The sequence below is a fragment of the Pieris napi genome, chromosome Z (assembly GCF_905475465.1).
Source record: "Pieris napi chromosome Z, ilPieNapi1.2, whole genome shotgun sequence".
Lineage (NCBI taxonomy): Eukaryota > Metazoa > Arthropoda > Insecta > Lepidoptera > Pieridae > Pieris > Pieris napi.
In genome coordinates, this window is record NC_062259.1 from 5,480,221 (window position 1) to 5,498,906 (window position 18,686).

At 31.4% G+C, this 18,686-nt stretch overlaps 1 protein-coding gene and 1 long non-coding RNA gene across 2 annotated transcripts in view; both read right to left on the reverse strand.

Moving 5' to 3' along the window:
- LOC125062235 (angiopoietin-related protein 2) overlaps positions 1–18,686 on the reverse strand; it is a 42,068-nt gene that overhangs the window by 13,172 nt on the left and 10,210 nt on the right. The gene's annotated exons all lie outside the window — the stretch shown is intronic.
- Positions 2,300–2,812, reverse strand: LOC125062265. The gene is made up of 2 exons (XR_007119212.1): positions 2,487–2,812; positions 2,300–2,354 (listed from the first exon to the last, which is right to left on the reverse strand). It is a non-coding gene; the product is annotated as an uncharacterized LOC125062265 (long non-coding RNA).

An 18,686-nucleotide genomic window follows, 5' to 3' on the forward strand; every position in this document is an offset into this window, starting at 1 on the left:
CAAATAACAATTGCGTTCAATCAGAATCACATATATTCTATGTGTACGACTGTAAAAATCCATAAAGTGCAATCATTTAAACAGAGTTCCGTTGTGTATCCGATATTAAATAGTAAGTCTAAAACTAATGCAATGTCCACAATATCAACACTCAATCGCTGCCACATAATATTACTTATTATGACTTTGAGATTCTTTCGCAACGTTATCTCTATTATCTAAACGCGTGTGTATACGACATCGACAGTAAGTTTAGACAGTTGTTTCAGATATCTTTGAACGAATTGATTTAAACTTATTTTATGGATAAGTTTAAATTATTTATGGTACTTTAATATCAACGTAAACGTTTTAGACTAACTTTTTGGTAGCCTAATATATGTTTAATTTTAAAAAAATAGGGGCACTCGTATTTTACGCGTTTACAAAATCTTTATTAAAAATAGATTTAAGTATGTATCTCTTATTAGAAATAGGTTGTAACAGATTATAAAGCTATCAGTGCCATATAGCCTTATGTTCTACCAGTATTCGCTAGCGACAACGTTTGCATAATTGAACAAAAATAATGACATTTTAAAAGACCGCCCTAAAGTTGTTGATTGATTTACAATCATAAATTTATAGGTAACATCACAAACTCTTTAATGTTGACTGCATTTTTAAAATATAAAACAGTTGGCATTGTGGTAAATCTTTAACCGAACATTTTCTCGCGTTAGGTTAATTTTCACGTGTAACAAGTGTTTTAGATTTGCCGCCAATTCACAAAAACAAATGACAAATTAATACAATATTAGGTTACCAAAGAGTTCTAAAATTGAAATTCAAAATTTTTCATAAGCAATGTTTCTAACTGGCCAATTCTAAAAATTTTCAGTGTTACCTAGGTATTAATAGAGAAGTAGCAGGTGGGCAGCTATGGGCAGGTCAATGCATAATAGTTACGTGTTACGTGGTACATTATTTTATATAATTCGTTACTTGAAAATTAAACAACGACTATTGGTCTATAGTTTTATGATTAGTCTGAAGGAGACCAGTAATCTTAAATAGTTGCAGGAATTGTTTTATATTTTTCAATAATAGTCATGAAAATCCAATGGCGCTACAAGCTTTTTGATCTGGGCCTCAGATTCCTGTACATATTTCGTAATCATTTATTTTCCTAGTAGGCAAGTAGGTGATCTGCCTTCCGTGACTGATACGCCGTCGATTATTCGGTCTAAGGGTGGGTTGCATCAACAAATTTTGACGGACACGTAACCGTTAAAAATGGCGCTAACGAACGTTAGACAAAAAAAGTGTTGATTCACAATCTATGACAGCTAACGTTCGTTAAAAAGTTACGCTTACGTTAACCAGTGCTTGAACCATTGGTAATCGTCAAATTTTGGTTTGTAACTTCGTAGTTCGTACTTCCTGAACTCTGTTTCCTCCGAATTTAATATTAGAGATGGTTTGATTAATAATTATTTTGCAAGGTAAGTATGTTAATATTACGATTATTTTTGACTTCAAAAAAATAAATTGCAAATTTAATATTAAAGATATATTTCAGATTATAACTTTTTATGGCATGGGTGTATGGGTGGTTTTGCAAGGTATGTAAATATTTAGATTATTTTGAACTTCAAAGAAAACAAATCTCAAATTATAATTTTAAAGCTGTCTTATTTTCAGATTATAACTATTTTATGGTATGGATGTGAAATATGGTGAAGGATTAACATATTATATTGCTATTGCATGCTTTTGGTGGAGAAATAAAATGTTTGACAAAAATAATATGCCTTTTTATTACCGAATTAAAACATTACATAGTTATGTCTGCCTATGCACATAAGAATTAATTCATCTTAAAAATCTATTTTTTTACAGTTTTTATTATTTTTTACACTAATTTTATAACATTGATTCATAACTGTTTAATTATTTTGAAGAGCATTTAATACTAAGTTTCAAGTAATTCTGATCAAGTTATAGTAAGTTTATTTTTTATTGTAAAGGTAAATAAGTACCACTTTTCATACATTTTACATTAGAAATGGCAGTTTCATACAATCTTACATCCCTTTAGTATAATTAATAGTAAGTAATTTTTTTTCTTGTAGTTTAAAAATGATTTCATCGTTCTTCCTCTTCTCATTTAGATGTTGAACACGCAACCCAAAAATTTCTTTTTCATATTTATTATCTGAAAGGGCATTAAATTCTGCATGAATCGCACTCCATGCCCTCTTTTTTGCAAATTGTTAGAACTGTCTTTCTTTTTATTAAATATGTGTTTATGTTTTTCTATTAAATTTCTAAATCTGTCCTTCTCTTCTTTTCCAAAATTTACCGAACGTTCTCTGAAAGTCAATGAGTCACGTAAATAAATACACTTCTAACTATATCTTTCAATATAATATATATACTTTGCGCATATACAATTCATTTTCAATTCATTCAATATAATAATAAAATAATAGCTTTATACTTACTTTGGCGAAAAGGTTCCCATTATTTATGTTAAAATTAAACACTTTTTAAAATTATCCTTTCGTACAAAACAATAAACATCGATGTCAAACTTGACAGAATGTATCAAATGACATTGTTTTTATCAATGTTGTTATTACTAAAAAAAAATCCCATAAAACATTAGGTCAAAATAGCGTTACGCAAACAGGCAACCCCATTAACAATGACGAACTCATTTTTTAACAATGAAGCAACGCTAACAAGTTAACATACGTTAAAGTTCATACGAGTCTGTCAAATTTTAACGAACGTAAGTAACGATAGCAAATGGTTTGAAACAACCCACCCTAAGACACTTGTCTCACTGGCAATGATTAACGAGTAATGAGTAGAGCTAGAACTAGAAACGAGTTAGCGAGACGCGGGGAGCGAGTGCGTAGTTCCGATATTTGTGTAGCTCGGCTATAAGCGAGTGTGCGAGTGAGGCGGGCGATTACTCGCATCACTCGCTCGCAAATCCTTTCATAGAATTCATCATCATCGTCGTCTGAACTAGATAACAATGATAATTCAAATGATTTTTCAAAATTCATATTAACGCACTGTAGAGAAATAACCACTGGTTGCTCACTCGGCGTTAGTTCTAATCGCTTGGCGAGTATCGCCGAGCGAGTGTTATCTTTCATAGCTTTTGTCGCTCAGCGACAAACTAGAGAAGCGAGTGCTCGCCGGCAGTGTGAACAGTCAGCGATCAACTGTTTGTATATGCATCTCTTTAGTTCAAACGAAAAGTATATCTATTGTACGTTTCGTGAGCGAGAAAATAGCCGATAGTTAGTCGTTTTCTCGTCGTTGGTGGCACAACTGCCTAAGGCATGCTGTTTTCCTAAGATGTTTTCCTTTACCGTACGAGCGAGTGTTAAATGCGCACTTAAACAAACTCAGGGTTGAAAGGCGTTCAAACCAACATTGTTCCATAGTTGATACTACTCTTTTGAGAGCCCGAATTTAATGATAATTAAGAATGACTTTGTTCAGCCAACTAGGTAAAAAAGTCAATACAGAAATTGTCCACAGCGGCTACGTAACTTTTACAAAACTCGTTAAGTTTATTTGATATATTTTTAGTGAGCCGCATGTACAGATGTAAGGCAGACTTTCGTAAAGCGTACCTAATTACAGATAATTTATGCAACACTTGACATTTATAAAATTGAATTCTTTTCTTTCAAAGTAAATACTGAGTGTAATGACAGTTACGTAATACAAAAAATACGATTACAACAAAAATGACCGCTAAATGCTTTTAATCAAGCGTTAATGCATTTTATATTATATTAATATAAGGATCACTTATTATTACCACATCGAATATTATCTAAACGTAAATATTTTAAATTTAATTAATATAACATTGGCATTTATTTCTTTTGTATTAAAAAAAAAACACGAGATTTTTTATATAGGTATGTGGAGGTGTGTACGCACGTAAACTTATTGTAATTTAATAGGAAACAGTCATGAAAGAAACTAAATTAATTACTATCCATTTCAGTAAATTACGTGACTAAATAAAAACAAAACGAAAGTGACGTCTATAAATACTTGTTCATAAAAAAATATACACTATACACATATAATTCAAACACTTTTCGGTCTCGCTTCAACACAGCGTAAACATGCTATGACAAAAAGAGACGAAAGATTTCCATACTTATAGCAATAGCGCCTATATAGACACCGAAATGTGTACAACTTCCATAAGAAAAATAAATACGAATATAGTATAAATACGTTTCTCGTTTGCGCCCATTAATATTACATACTTATATATACATAATTTTCTACACTCTAGATGTATAGGAAATGCTTCGTAAACAATTCAATTGTTAGTTTATTGATAATATCGAGAACATTGATATAATTCTCGTATAATTATGTCGCAATAATCAAACCCAATTATTACGAATAACGGTGAAAGTGTGGAATTAAGTCGAGGAAACACTTATGTAGTAAATCTTATTGTGTCTATTGCTCTCTCGTTTCATAATATTATTTATCAGAGAAGGCGTTTAGCGGTTCGACGTTGAAATTTAAAAGGCCTAGTTGTGAGCAGAGAGGTGATTTTTTATGGGAGAAAATTTCAAGAACACAGCACATAATAAAAATAGTCAACTTAAAAAAATTTTTTCATTATCACTGTGTACATATGAACGTAACGTTTTCAAGGCTAAACGAATAGGAAAGTAGGAAACTAGTTTAAATAGTATCAGCAAAACCAAATCGGAATTTAACGCTTATAGAACAAGTATAGCTATAAGGCGAGAAAAGGCTGTTTCAACGCAGAGGAAACAGTCACCCACGTAGTCCTGGAATGCGAGGCTGTGGCTAAACAACGTACAGAAATCCTCGGAACAGTGAGGTCGCTCCGTGAAGCCTGCGAAGTACCCAGGAAGCTTCTGTGCTTCTGGAAGGAGTTAGGCTGGCTTAGTTAGCCAGGGCTCACGTACAACGGACCTAGTGAGCGTCTAAGTACGGAAAACGAGTCCACAAACCAACCAACCAACCAACCAAAGGCGAGAAAAAGCATTAAATATACACTGCTGCCAAACTTTTTAAATTTATTTTAGTTGTCTTTTTATCCATTTTTAATTATTATTATTACTATGTAGGTTAATTCACATATGTATATTGATATAAACGAAATTCTATTAAAAGATTTTCCACTGAAGATCAGAATTGTACGATGGAAATTAATATTGGCATAAAACTTTGAAATCGGGTAAGAAGTACAGGCAATCCTTGACCGAGTGCCGACCCTGCGCCTGCTGCTGGTTCGCGGAGATATTAACAATAACTATCTTGTGCTATTGTTCACATTTTTTCACAGAACAAGGGCGGAAGGTATAAAACTGTAATTAACAGCAAACGTTGAAAGAGCTATTAATTGCATTGTTGTAATATTTTTTCTCCAAGGCCTATTATGTTTCAAGATAGCATAGAAGAACATTTTTCACATTAAATCATTAATTATTATAACATATTTGTGACTGTGATTATACAATACGGTGGAAACATAATAACATTCAACAGACATCGTTAACGAAGTAGGTAAATTCATTCATTACGGTGACCTACATTTATCGTATTAAAATATTTTTTTTTATGGGAAGCTTTACCTCGAAACAATAGTACCTACTACCTTATGACTTCCTACTTTTTATTTGCAACGTTATGTCTAACTGCAGTAAGCATTACACTTAATACTTACACTGTGCTTTCTGTTTGTTTCCATTCAATTGCTTTTTTCGAAAACAAAATATGTATATCTAAATACAGTTTTTAATGTACGTACGTAAAAGTAACGATTTGTCTCTGTCCGTAAAATGGTGTTAACGCCACGAAGAAAAGAGATAAACTTGTTAAAACAACTTTAGGTTTTTAAATACAAACCCCCTAAATAAATGTAGATTGGTTCTTTTTAAACGAAATACATTTTAATTGAATAACGTCGCGGCTACAAATATATTTGTACAACACACAATGGTTTGTTAGTTACTAGAACCACGCATATGTTACTCTGGATTGATTGACATTAAAATACAGATCATGTGACATTACTAAGGCGAATGCTACACGCTCGATAATTATCGTGATATTTATCGTGATATTTATCTTGTATTTTTTTAGTATACTACACACTCGATACGGATCGCGTCAGTACGACGGTAAATTTCATTGAGTACACTCGTACATTTCGTGTTACAATATGAGTAACAATATTAAGAAAGCTTGCGTTGCCATTATTATTATTATTATTATCAGTATATGCTGATATACATCAATATCCAAGACTTTGAATTGTAAACATTTTCCGCTGCAGCACCAGATCGTTTCAAATCTGTTATTTTTTAAATTATTTTCTGTAGTTTGCCTAGTTTGCATTTGAGGTGTCCCATATGGCCGATTTACACGTATTAAGTTGACTAAAAATTTACTAAATATTAACTTAATTTTAAGTAACTTAACCCGTGTAAACAGTGAATTTAGTAAGAAGTTGCAAGTTAAAATTTAGTTGCAACTAAACAAGGTAGAATAGAATTTTGTCTATTTTTCGGTTAAGTTGGTGGGCGTGGCTAATCACTTGACACGTTTGGACAGGCAAAATTTAGTTAAATTTAAGTGAAAAGCATAAGCTGGCGGAGTCATTGCAAAGCTATGCTTTTGCTTTCGGCGCTGGAAGCTCAAAAACATATCCAAAACTATTTGTCCGATATGCGTATACAACAATTAATGAACAGTAGTAGAACCCCTTCCCCAAAGAATAATAGTAGCCGTTTTACTCCTTCGCCTTCTTCAAATACGTATTACGTTGAGTCCCCAGAACCTTCACAATCATGTATTGGAGCATACAATACAGTAAATCCCCAATCAGGAAGAGAAAATCCTATAATATTTTGTTCTGTGGTCGTCCATCTTGAGCGAATAAATGAGTTTAACTAATTATTTAGTATTTTTACGTGTAAACGGTTACCTAAAATTTAGTTAAGACTTGGCAACTTAATACGTGTAAATCAGCCTATACTTATAGGTAATGTTTCTAATACAAGTATGAATTCTCTATATTATTCCGCCTCCATATATGCGCGTCCTCTTCCATCGCTGGCAGAATAAATACTGACGCGATAAATATCGAGCAGAGACTAGACGCTCGATATTTATCGACGATAATTGATACGGATCGTGGATTTTTAGATTTCTAGAAATCCAGCGATCCGTATCACGGATCGTGATACGCATGTACTACACATCGTAATTTTGGATCACGATCCAAATATCACGATAAATATCGAGCGTGTAGCATTCGCCTAACATTCATACAGTAAGATTATTTATACCGCAGTTTAGATTTAATGAGCTGCGGACCAAAAACAGCAACGCTAAATCCGATTACCTTGTTACATTTAAAATCAATGCCTTGAGGCTTTTTCATCAAATATTTAGGTTTCACAAGCTAAGTGCTTATTAAATCATAAGCGTTTTATTATAAGAATAAAACATTAATGTTATACCAAATAAAAATAACTTGCCGTAAGGAGTGTGAATTTATAAAAAAAATGGTTTTGTAAGTAATGTAGTTTTAAAAATAGATAAAAATATACATACCTATGACCTGAATCTAGTCGCCAATTTCCACAATGCTCTCATTGTTGTGTATAAAGAGAATTTAGCCTACCGAAGTTTAGTAAAAACTTATTTCAAAAGGTTTTATGCTGTTCTACATGACTGATCATATTTATTGAAATTTACTTTGTGTTTAACAAAAAGCAGTGCAAACAGTTACTAATAATAATAAAGAAATAAAGGGTTGTGGAAAATATACAATATAATAAATAATACAATTTATAAGCTACTTTCTCTCTCTGCAATCGGCAGCTCATGTTTGAGCATCGATGTCAGCCAGGAATCATCCGGAGTGGACTATCTGTTTTCACTTGTTTTTGTCCAGTACCTCTCTTATGACAGTGTACAGTTTTTACAGTGGAGGATGAGTCTTTCACTGAACGGCCACGTGATCTTCCCCTTCTGTTTTACCAACCACGATCAGCTTCTCCAAGTTCTCGTCGCCTTTGCGCATTGTATAAAGCTAGTTTACTTTATTATTATTTTTGGGAAATTTATAACACAGCGTACGTGCAAGTAAAAAGTCCTTTTACGGCACACTTACAACCCTTGATCAAGTAGTACTACAATGCATACTATGTATGTAATTGTAGCGGAGTTATTTGTCTTTTTTATTGATCTAATTTTCCATTTATGTCAGAATTAGAAGTCACGAAGGCCATCTACATGATGCGAGCGGCTGAATTGGTCAGGCCAGGCCTCTAAATAAATTAGATAACTTTTAAATAAAAATATATCTAACCAAACTACTCCTATGAGTAGGAGTTAGTTTGGTAAGATATATTATTGTTCACATAATTACACACATTGTACCGATAGTAGTGACCACTAAGCGAAAGTATTTTTTATCACAATAGCTCGGCAATCCATTACCGACTCTTCTAGTGAAATCTTACATTTACACAAAGACTCTTTTGTTTTAACCGTATTCTATTCACGCAATTTCTCAGATATAATGAACTAGATTAATTATAATTGTCATATGTTTCCGCATTATTTAATTCCTAACAGTGATAGTACAAAAGATTTTTTGTCACAATATTTAACTGGAGTTAAATATAGAATTGAGCGCATTCCTAAACTATTTCAAATATCGCAATTTTGTACATAGTACGTATACACGTACTGCAGTTAAATGATTAATAACAAATCGTTCCCCATGTTATGTTGAAATCTTAATAGAGGTCATGAGTATTAAATTAAAGTAAACTTGTTTAGGCATTAAAACATTTAACTGATAGCCGCTCGATGGAAAATGGAGTTACAAATTATTAACTTACTCATTAAATAATTTCCATTAATTAATTTTGATTTCAATGATACTATAAATTATTTATTGATTACATATGAAGTAACATCAGTTCACAATCTTTATATATCATACTAGCTGTGACCCGCGGTTTGTTTCGATTATATTGCAGCGTGATGGTACCCTTAAGATATTATTATTACATATGTATATATTTTTTTCATAAGTACCTCATTGTCCTTAACATGTGTGATGTTATAAACGTAATAGAAATATATAAGAAGAAGACTCAAAAGAAATGCTTAGTTGATCCCTAACTGATAAATGTCGGTTTGCAAAAAATCATTGGTGTGTTATTTTATATTAGGAGTCATATTCGGTGTTCCATGAATTAAACAAACTGATAACTCGGCCATGTGATACCTTTACACGTTTGGGCTGTAATAGTTCAAGTTTTGATGGATGTTTTATTGCCTGTATTTACTGTAGCTCTACCACGCCTTACTATTAATATTTGTATAAAAATTCAGTTGACCTAGTATGAAAAACAAAAATATTTACAGAATAATATAATAAAATCATAATATGTTACATTAGAAAACCGCTGTGGTTTGTATAAATGTAACCATAGCACTCTTGTTTATGAGCGCGACAAATGCTTATAAAAGTAGTTTTTTAAGTTACTGTTAATGTCGTTTAGCATTAGACTATCTAATATATGACTGGGGAGTCCATATATGTATTGGCCACGGTAGCAAATACCTCAACAGTCAACGTTTTCTCGCCATATACATTGTTTGCTCTCGATGGACGTCGAACTTGCGTTACCGCTCGAATCTGTACGACATGCTCCACTCGTTTTTTTATGTCATCTCGAAAAAAGTATCTATGGTAATTGCTAGTTTTGTCAATAGTGTGACAGTCAATAAAACATATTGACTTAATATGTATATATAAACCAAGGGTAACTAATGATTTCCGAAATCTTATAATAGTATGTATGACTTAAAAATTCTATAATAACGCTGGGCAATATTTGTGTTTCGTTTATGACGCAAAATAACTAATAATATTTTAGGGAGCAAGTTTTACAGACAACACTCCAAATTTAATTAATTATTATCAGCTGTAGTATTATTATCTTATTATATATAAATTACGTGTCACGTTGTTTGTCCGCTATGGACTCCAAAACTACCGAACCGATATCAATCAAATTTGCACACCGTGTGTAGTTTGATCCAACTTAAAAGATAGGATAGCTTACATCTCAATTTATACCCGCAATATTTTTTTATTGCAAAATATTTGTTTATTATTTGACAGTCACAATTCTAACAGATGGCGCTATGTTGAAAGTACCAACATTTTTACATAAGCTACAATTTAATGGCATAACCTCCAAAAAAGCATGGTGGTCCCCATGACTGGTGTTCTCCTGCCCTTTCCTTTGAATAGTTTGCTACTAGGTATGTAATATAACAAAAACCTTAGCCACAGCAACGCTTGGCCGGTCTGCTAGTATTTATATAAGAAAACAAATACTGCGTTTGACTCATTTCGCCATACAAAGGAGTAAACAAACTCTCGTTTCGCCAAGATTATTATTTTTCCTATCAAGTAGATGCAACCTTTGTAACCTACCTTTTGGATATTTGCAATCAATAATCTACTATATAAAAATTAGTCGGGTTTTCCTTCCTGACGCTATAACTCCAGAACGCACGAACCGATTTCCACGGTTTTGCATTCGTTGGAAAGGTCAAATTCAGGATAAATTTCAACAGAAAAGCGGGATCACCAAACGAAATGTTACATAAAACGAAGCCATCTGGTGGCGAAACGGAGTTCGCCGAGTTTGCTAGTATACGTATATGAAACATACACATATTGACACTGAGAACATAAAATACATGAATTTAATAGTTTTTTAATATATAAACTGGATTGCGTGTAACAAGTTCTATCAGGAAATATTATATATTTCGATTATTTAAAACAATTTAATTGCCAAAAGGTTTGATATTTACGGTGGTCTACAAATGGTATTATTACCTCAAGACGACAAATATTGAGTGGGAGTGATTCATTCAATAAAACAGTTGTCCTTCACATTTGATTTCAAATGACCAAAGGTACTATGTAATGATGGAATCTTTTAAGTTAATAGAAAATCGCTTTGAATATCGTTACGAGTATTATAAAAAAATAAAAAAGTTTTCTTTTTTTTGCTTAATGTTGAGGTCATATAACTTTTCATTTAACTTAAGATACATAAAAAAAAAACAAAATTTTGCCAATGACAAGTAAAATTTATAATTTAATATAATTATAAAAAGAGTATATTAGAATATTCTTTCACAATTAGAATACCACGTTATTCCTGAGCGACTGTAGCTGTTTATATCAAAAAAAAAAATTAAATGTATATGTATATATAATGTTCAATGTTACAAGCAGTTTACAAGTTTAAAAGTTGGTTTTCTTTTCTCGATATTTCTCAGTTCAGATCTGCTTGTTGATGTCTCATCACTATTTCCAATTTCAATTAATTTCTCCAAAACTACATAATAAAATGTATATAACCCAAGAAAAGAAGAGCCCTCTACAACAATTTTCTCATAGCAAGTCACGCATGTTCCATAATATGTGAGGGCCGCACGAGGATTGCAGCTTCAGAGCGAGACAATCATCACGACTAACCGCTTGAGTGTTCTAACAGTATTAAATGTTAGTATCACGTTCAAATTAATTTTCAAAGTCACATGTTTCACGTTATCAGATATTTAAGTACCTATAAAACTTGTTAAAATCAGGATTTTTGTTTCAGTTTGAAAAGCCAAACCCCTTCTGAATATCTCAGCTACTCAGACGTAGCATATTCGTATAAGATAGATCTAATTTTCTAGACGGTCCAAAAGGCGTAAATGTTAGTACGTATTTTTTAAAAATATAAAGTAAAGTTGATGTAATACTGCCATATCACTTTTCCAAACAAATAAGCATACTATTGTTACAGAAGAAAGTTGGTTGGAACAAATGTGTCAGACGTCAATATTGTATTAGCATTACAAAGTTATAGCGTTATTTTGTAATACCTTTGGGGCGATTTCGAAGTCGATCGACAGATTACCTACGGCGACAAAGAAATGTTTTCACTATGATTTAGAAATTAAACCGGCAGCCGCGGTGTATGCCTTACAGCAAGCAACTTAATATTAACTTGCAGTGTGATTTTCCGTTATATAACTTTGACAATTTTAAACGTTTATTAGGTTGGATAACAGATTATAGTTTTAAGCGCCTGCGTTGATCAATCGATTTAAGTATTTTTTTACTGGATTGTGTCTCGTGAACAGTTAAAATTGTTTCTTGACTAGGTTAAGAAAACGGTAAATTTTTAACATAGAAATAATAACCTATGCACAAACGCATGCACATGTTTTATTTGGTACCATTTTACGTGGTTATAGCACTTTTTACAGTATTTCAAACCTAGAAAAACATCGTGGAACTTGAAGAAATTATTGACTTGTTAAAAAGTTACTTTGAAAAACTGTCTATTTTATTAAACCTAGATATTGCACTACCAAACATTTATTTTGCAGCAACATTATTTACCGCTAAGAATTATTATACTCAATAAAACGTCCAAGGTCCCGTTCAGATAATTCTTTATCAATTATTATATCTCGCATGAATAGTATCTTGGTCGACTAAAGCTAAATATAATATCAAAATAATTACTAACGTAAGTCATGGAAAATGTCGATAGGTGGTTAGTATTTATTAGTAGGTTTTTTATTGAATTTAAGCAGGTAATTTAATAATTACTAGCAATTATAATCCAAATATCGGCACTGTTATTTCACAAAAAAATTCAAGCAAACCGGGAGAGAGATATGATAGAATCATGTTTTTATACTAGCTGTGTCCTGCGGTTGTATCTTTGCATCGCATTCGGTCGTAACTTGCCGTGTTATCCCTCCTTCATAAAATATGGACATTCAACCCCGAAAAGATGTTTGCAATTTTTACTAAAAGTTATAAAGATTAACGCATTCACCCAAATAAACAAGAATCTATTATAATTGTGTTTATATATTATAAAATTAACATAATTGTTTATTATTTTAATTAAAAAAAACGGATAAATATATCACAAAACACTTTGTTATTGGCTTGCAATATTAGGACACTTATTGTTGTGACAATCTCAACGTCAGAAAGCAGTTAATTAGTATATATATTCGGGACCTCTTACTTCGCATCGCGTTTCTTTTGTTATTTAAGGTTATGACAACAACTTATGTTGGAAAAATATAGAAAACTTTGTTACAAAGAGATTAAGCCGTAGTAAAAAGATTTAAAAGAACGGACGTTATTAAAAAGGCAAGCTTACAGTGGACTTAACTAAATCAGTTCTCATTGTCGGTACGATGAACAAAGAGTGAAAGTGCTATCTCTACAAAAAATTATCACTTCATTTCTATGATTACTAATAGCATTCTTTAAAAAAATATATTGTACAATATTGATACAAATATTATATAAAACTAGTGGACCCGACAGACGTTGTCCTGCATGATATTTCAAGCAATTAGTAAAGCAAAGTATGAAAGTACCGACTGCAGCGCCATCTGGCGGGCTGATTTGTGAATCTAAACCATTCCCAGATCCCCTTGAACACACACAAAAAAATTCATCAAAATCGGTCCAGTCGTTTGAGAGAAGTTCAGTGACATACACACTCACAGAAGAATTATATATATGAAGATAAGGTTATAAAGGTCTTGATTGTACCTCTAAGCTTTGCGTCATTGATGATGAGAATTCCTAAAGTTCACAGGTTCCCGGGCTTACGACCTTCTACAAAACCACTCGCATTTTAAACCAAAGTTGTAGTTAAGATGAGCCGTGAGTAAAATGTTTACTGTATATTTTAGTAAGTCAAGGAAGATTTAGTAGGTATTTTATACTCAAAATCAGTACTTGGGGCATATTTTCTGTAATGCTTCACCAATTAATCTATAATATAAAAATGAATCGCAAAATGTGTTGGTAAGCGCATAACTCAACAACGCCTGGACCAATTTGGCCAATTTTTTTTTATAATATTCCTTGAAGTACGAGGATGGTTCTTACGGAGAGAAAAATAAAAAAAAATGGAGTGAAAAAGTCTAAAAACAACACTTTTCTATATTCCCATACAAAATATTCGTAATAATATTTAAAGGCAATTTGAACTTTAATACCATATCATAAAGTTCAAGTGTTAGTGGAGGGGTTTCCAAAAGGTAAATTTTTATTTTTTGACATAATGTATTTGTTGTATTATCAACTTTCCTTTTTTTTATCTTACTAGGTAGACCGGTGTCCCGGATATCAGAATAAGTATTTAAAAAAAATAAAGAATCGACTGTTAGGCGGTACGATGTTCGCCAGGCCAGCTAGTCTAATATATAATTTAGGACGGTAGACCCTAATAAACAAATTTGTATTGAAAAAAAAAAACTTGACCAGTTAAAATTGGTATAGAATATTGTAAATAAACAGAGCAACTTTAGTAAAAAAATCAGGGGTGCTGCCAGAACCATATAATCGCATAGGTCTTGTAAAGAGTCCTAAGTATGATGACTTTGCTATGTATCGAGAGACCGATAGGAGCTACGAACGAATGATATCGTAAGTTGTTTGCTTCAACTGAAAATCAACGAAAAACAATGAATATATTAGGAAGGCATTAAAACGAGTTCAACGACAATATTAAAATTCAACGAATAAATGAACAAAGTTATGGTACGCGTAAATCGGATAAAAAATCAAAGTATGATTAGGTTTTATAAGTGATATAAAATGCGATTTATTTGTATCTAGGGCCGCCTATATAAAGCAATAGTTTTCCGAGAGCAACATTATAGGCAAGACTTGTAATTAGCTAATCAGCGCATTGCGAAACGGCCTGCTTCTATTTAACCACAACTAACGATTACAACCATATTTGAAAAAATAACAGCAGTCAATATTTCAGCCAAAAATATGTGTCTAGCCCATATTCTAATTGTAATTGTGTCCCCGGTGATGTATGCAGATTCCTTTAAAACATTCTCATTAAATATAGCTGTTTTATCGCCTTTCATCACGCGGAATTTGTCAGGACATACAATGTTAAGCATTGCCCTATAAGCCCCATCAACAGATGCTTTAAGTATAAGTAAATGTTGTGGTAAACTGCCTCTCCAATATAAGTGATATAAAACCCTTATTATCAAAAAATTAAAAAAAGCTAATTGTTACGTTTATTTTTTTTCAACTGAGCGTTCTCAGCGACCACGACGTGGAATCAGCCACCGGTCAAAGTGTTTTTTGTTTAGTAACCTTTTGCCCGACAATTCCTACTCGATAGTAAAACAAAAAGCTGCAACTTTAATTCTTAGAAAATAAAAAATATGGAATTAAAGCTAACATGCGATATGCCTGTAAGCATTGTATGTATAGATATAACTGTCGATACTTTGATATAAACAAGCTAAAGTATAAGAAATACAGATCGAAGATATTGAATAACATCTAGGTTAGGCGTGGTCGTGAGAAAGTAACGCGTAATGACATAATACATACTGTTACACATTAATGGTACATAATTTTATATACCATGACAAGTTCGCACCGAAATCAAAGTAATATAGTGCAAATAATTCTTACAACTAACCTTGTGCATTGAGTTGAGTGTAAGACCAAGCAATGAGAAAATTGATATACACTATTTCGCGACTGCACATTTAAATAAAAGTTCTTTAAGGGATATATACGCAAATTCCTTACACAATTTACGTTACGAGAGATCAGTCTTTTGCTGACCACTATTGCTAAAAAGCACTCGAAATGTCGAGTTATGTAAATAATAGATTGGCGTTTATAATACTTTTTTACGCATACATATTTCATGCGTAAAAAAGTATTGGAATCGCGATAATATTTTCTCGGACACAAACTATTTCCTCTAGGATTTCGGTTGTTAGTCATGCCCACTTCCTTATTAATACTTAAACCTCAAGCTCGACTGCTTACAATAACAAAAACCAGTTAAATTTGTTAATTATTTTATAATTGTATTTATTAAAGTATATAGTAGGTACACTCTGCATTAAAATTTTAATTTAGAATGTGTGCTGTTAGTGACTGATTTTTGTTTTTGTAACTGTATACATAGTCTGACTAAGTATATACCACTGGAAATGGGCTTATTATTCGATATAAATAAATATTTTTTAAGGAGAAACAAATTTAAACTCATTTTAATTCCATGAAATCTGGAATGTAAAACGAAGAAACATTCGTAAGACATTCTTTTGTAATGATTATTTGTTTAAGGAAAAGTCCTATTTGACACGAGAGAGATAAAGACAAAATATTAGAGAGATAAAGAAAAAGTATTAGAAGAATAACAATACAGATTATTAACGTAACTTTAGTTTCTAAATAATATAACTATTCGACTTCATTACGTCGTGCATTTAGTTCAACGAAATTGAATGATGTTATTTGTAACTTTCACCCATGGAAATATTTGCATTGTCATTGCTAAATAACAAACTTCGACATTGTCAAAGGAAACGTCGTAAACGAGTTATATGAATATAAATGGAATAGTAATCGACTATATATACTTTCTTTAAAATGAGTTTAGTGATTCAATATATTTTTAAAAAACGAAAGTAATTTAAAAGTCACTATTCACTTGTATGTGTACTTACATAAAAAAAGTAAAACATTGAGTTACTTATATAAAAATAGTAAAGGGAATTTAAAAACGCATGGTTCGATGGGGAAACAATGTGTCGATTTCTAAGGAACAGAAGTTTAGATTTTTAAGAAACCATTCATGACTGTTAGTTTGATACCAACCAAATAGTAAATAGACATATTTTTGCGTCCGTTTTACGGTTTTTTCTCGTTAGCCTGAATTAACACAGACATGGCTTCTGATGGAATCTACAATGGAATAAATTAATCAAGTGTTGACTAAGGTATACAAGAGAGACAAACATTTAGCATAAATAATAGTTTAAATTGTGATAAATGTTTTTAATCAATAAATAGTACTGGTTACGTTATAGTATATGCAGACCTCCATATACATTTAAATAATTTTATAAAAAATCTACTAATAGAAGCTATAAATTAATATTCCCATATAGTATTTATGAGCGTTAAATCTTAATCAAAAATAACAATTTCTTTATTAATAGATTCAGATTTATTGCTATTCAACTTTAATTTATTTTAATATAATGAATATGTATACATATACAGTTTGGTCTTATTTAATATAATATATATATATTATATTATATTAAATATGACCAAACTGTAATGGCCTCGGTCGGTTGTAACCTCACTAATGTAGCATAGCATTGTATAATACTTTCAAAGATATATAACATTTATATATAATAAGTAAGCGTTATTTAACATATTTACACTGTGAATTTATTATGTAATTGCAATACATATACATTAAAAACCATTTTGGTTTGGAACCTTAGGATCTTTGAAATTTAATTAAACACAAGAAAAAATCACAATCACACTTATTACTCTGTTTTAACTAATGTACTTTTTCGTCAAATAGGGTTTACTATTAGATAGGCAGATCAGTGCTTTTGTTAAAACAGTGTAATTAGACTAGGTAAATTTTTAAAAATAAGGAGGTTTGCTTAAAGTTTTAAGCCGTGAGATTTCGTATATAATTTAAATAGGTTTGTTAGCAATTTTTTTATAGAGGAAATTTCAACAAAATTGGTAAATGTAACCACATTTACCGTATCCTTGATTGCGACAAATCTTATTACTAATTAAAAATCAGAGCGCCGTCGGACAAATCTAGTATAAGGCAAATATAGTTTGGTATTTTTTGTCTACCAATCACTCAAATGTAATCTCAATTTAAAACAATTTTTATTACCTTACGTCTTACGTGGTCGTCAATACGTGAAAAATAAAATTTCTGTTTGTTAATTATACATAATATGTATTTGTTAATTATTACTTTACAAAATATTAACGGTGCAAACTATTATTTAAAAATTATTATCTATATTTTTGAACATTATTAATAAGTTCTAAGTACTCAAATTCTAATGTGTACTGAACTGTCTTATACAACAACTTGGTTATATATAATTTCAAATTTTTAAAAGCTATTAAATTATAGTGGCTTTTATGAGAAAAAACATTGTATCCTTTAAAGATTTACAAAAACAGCAATTTAGTAACTAAAAAATTCCTCACCAATTCAGGCGGTTTGCACAATTCACGATTATTATGACACGGCCTATTATGGCATTCAAATCAACATTTATAATGATTGCAGATCGGTACAAATGACGACCAATAACTCGTTGTCGCAAGTTTAAGCTGAGATATTTAATAAATAGAAGAAGTTTAATAGATTAATTAAGAGTAGGCAAAATATACGGGAGTCACAGTGCGAAAGAGTTTATTTAATAAACGCTTTAATCATCAGTCTATTTAATGTAAGCTACGTTTAAAAAAACTTCTCGAAACCATTACACGAATTGATTACAGTAAAATGTTTTATGATTAAGCAATTACTTGAAAACAAGATATATAACTTTATATGACAATTGATATGTATATTTTTCTGCTCATTAAAATCTTCCAAATACAGATGACGTAGTGCCTGCACCGTGAGTATGACAAAGTGTTAAGCGCTAACGTAAATATTTGTATAAAAAATTATTCACATTTACGCTTAACCAGG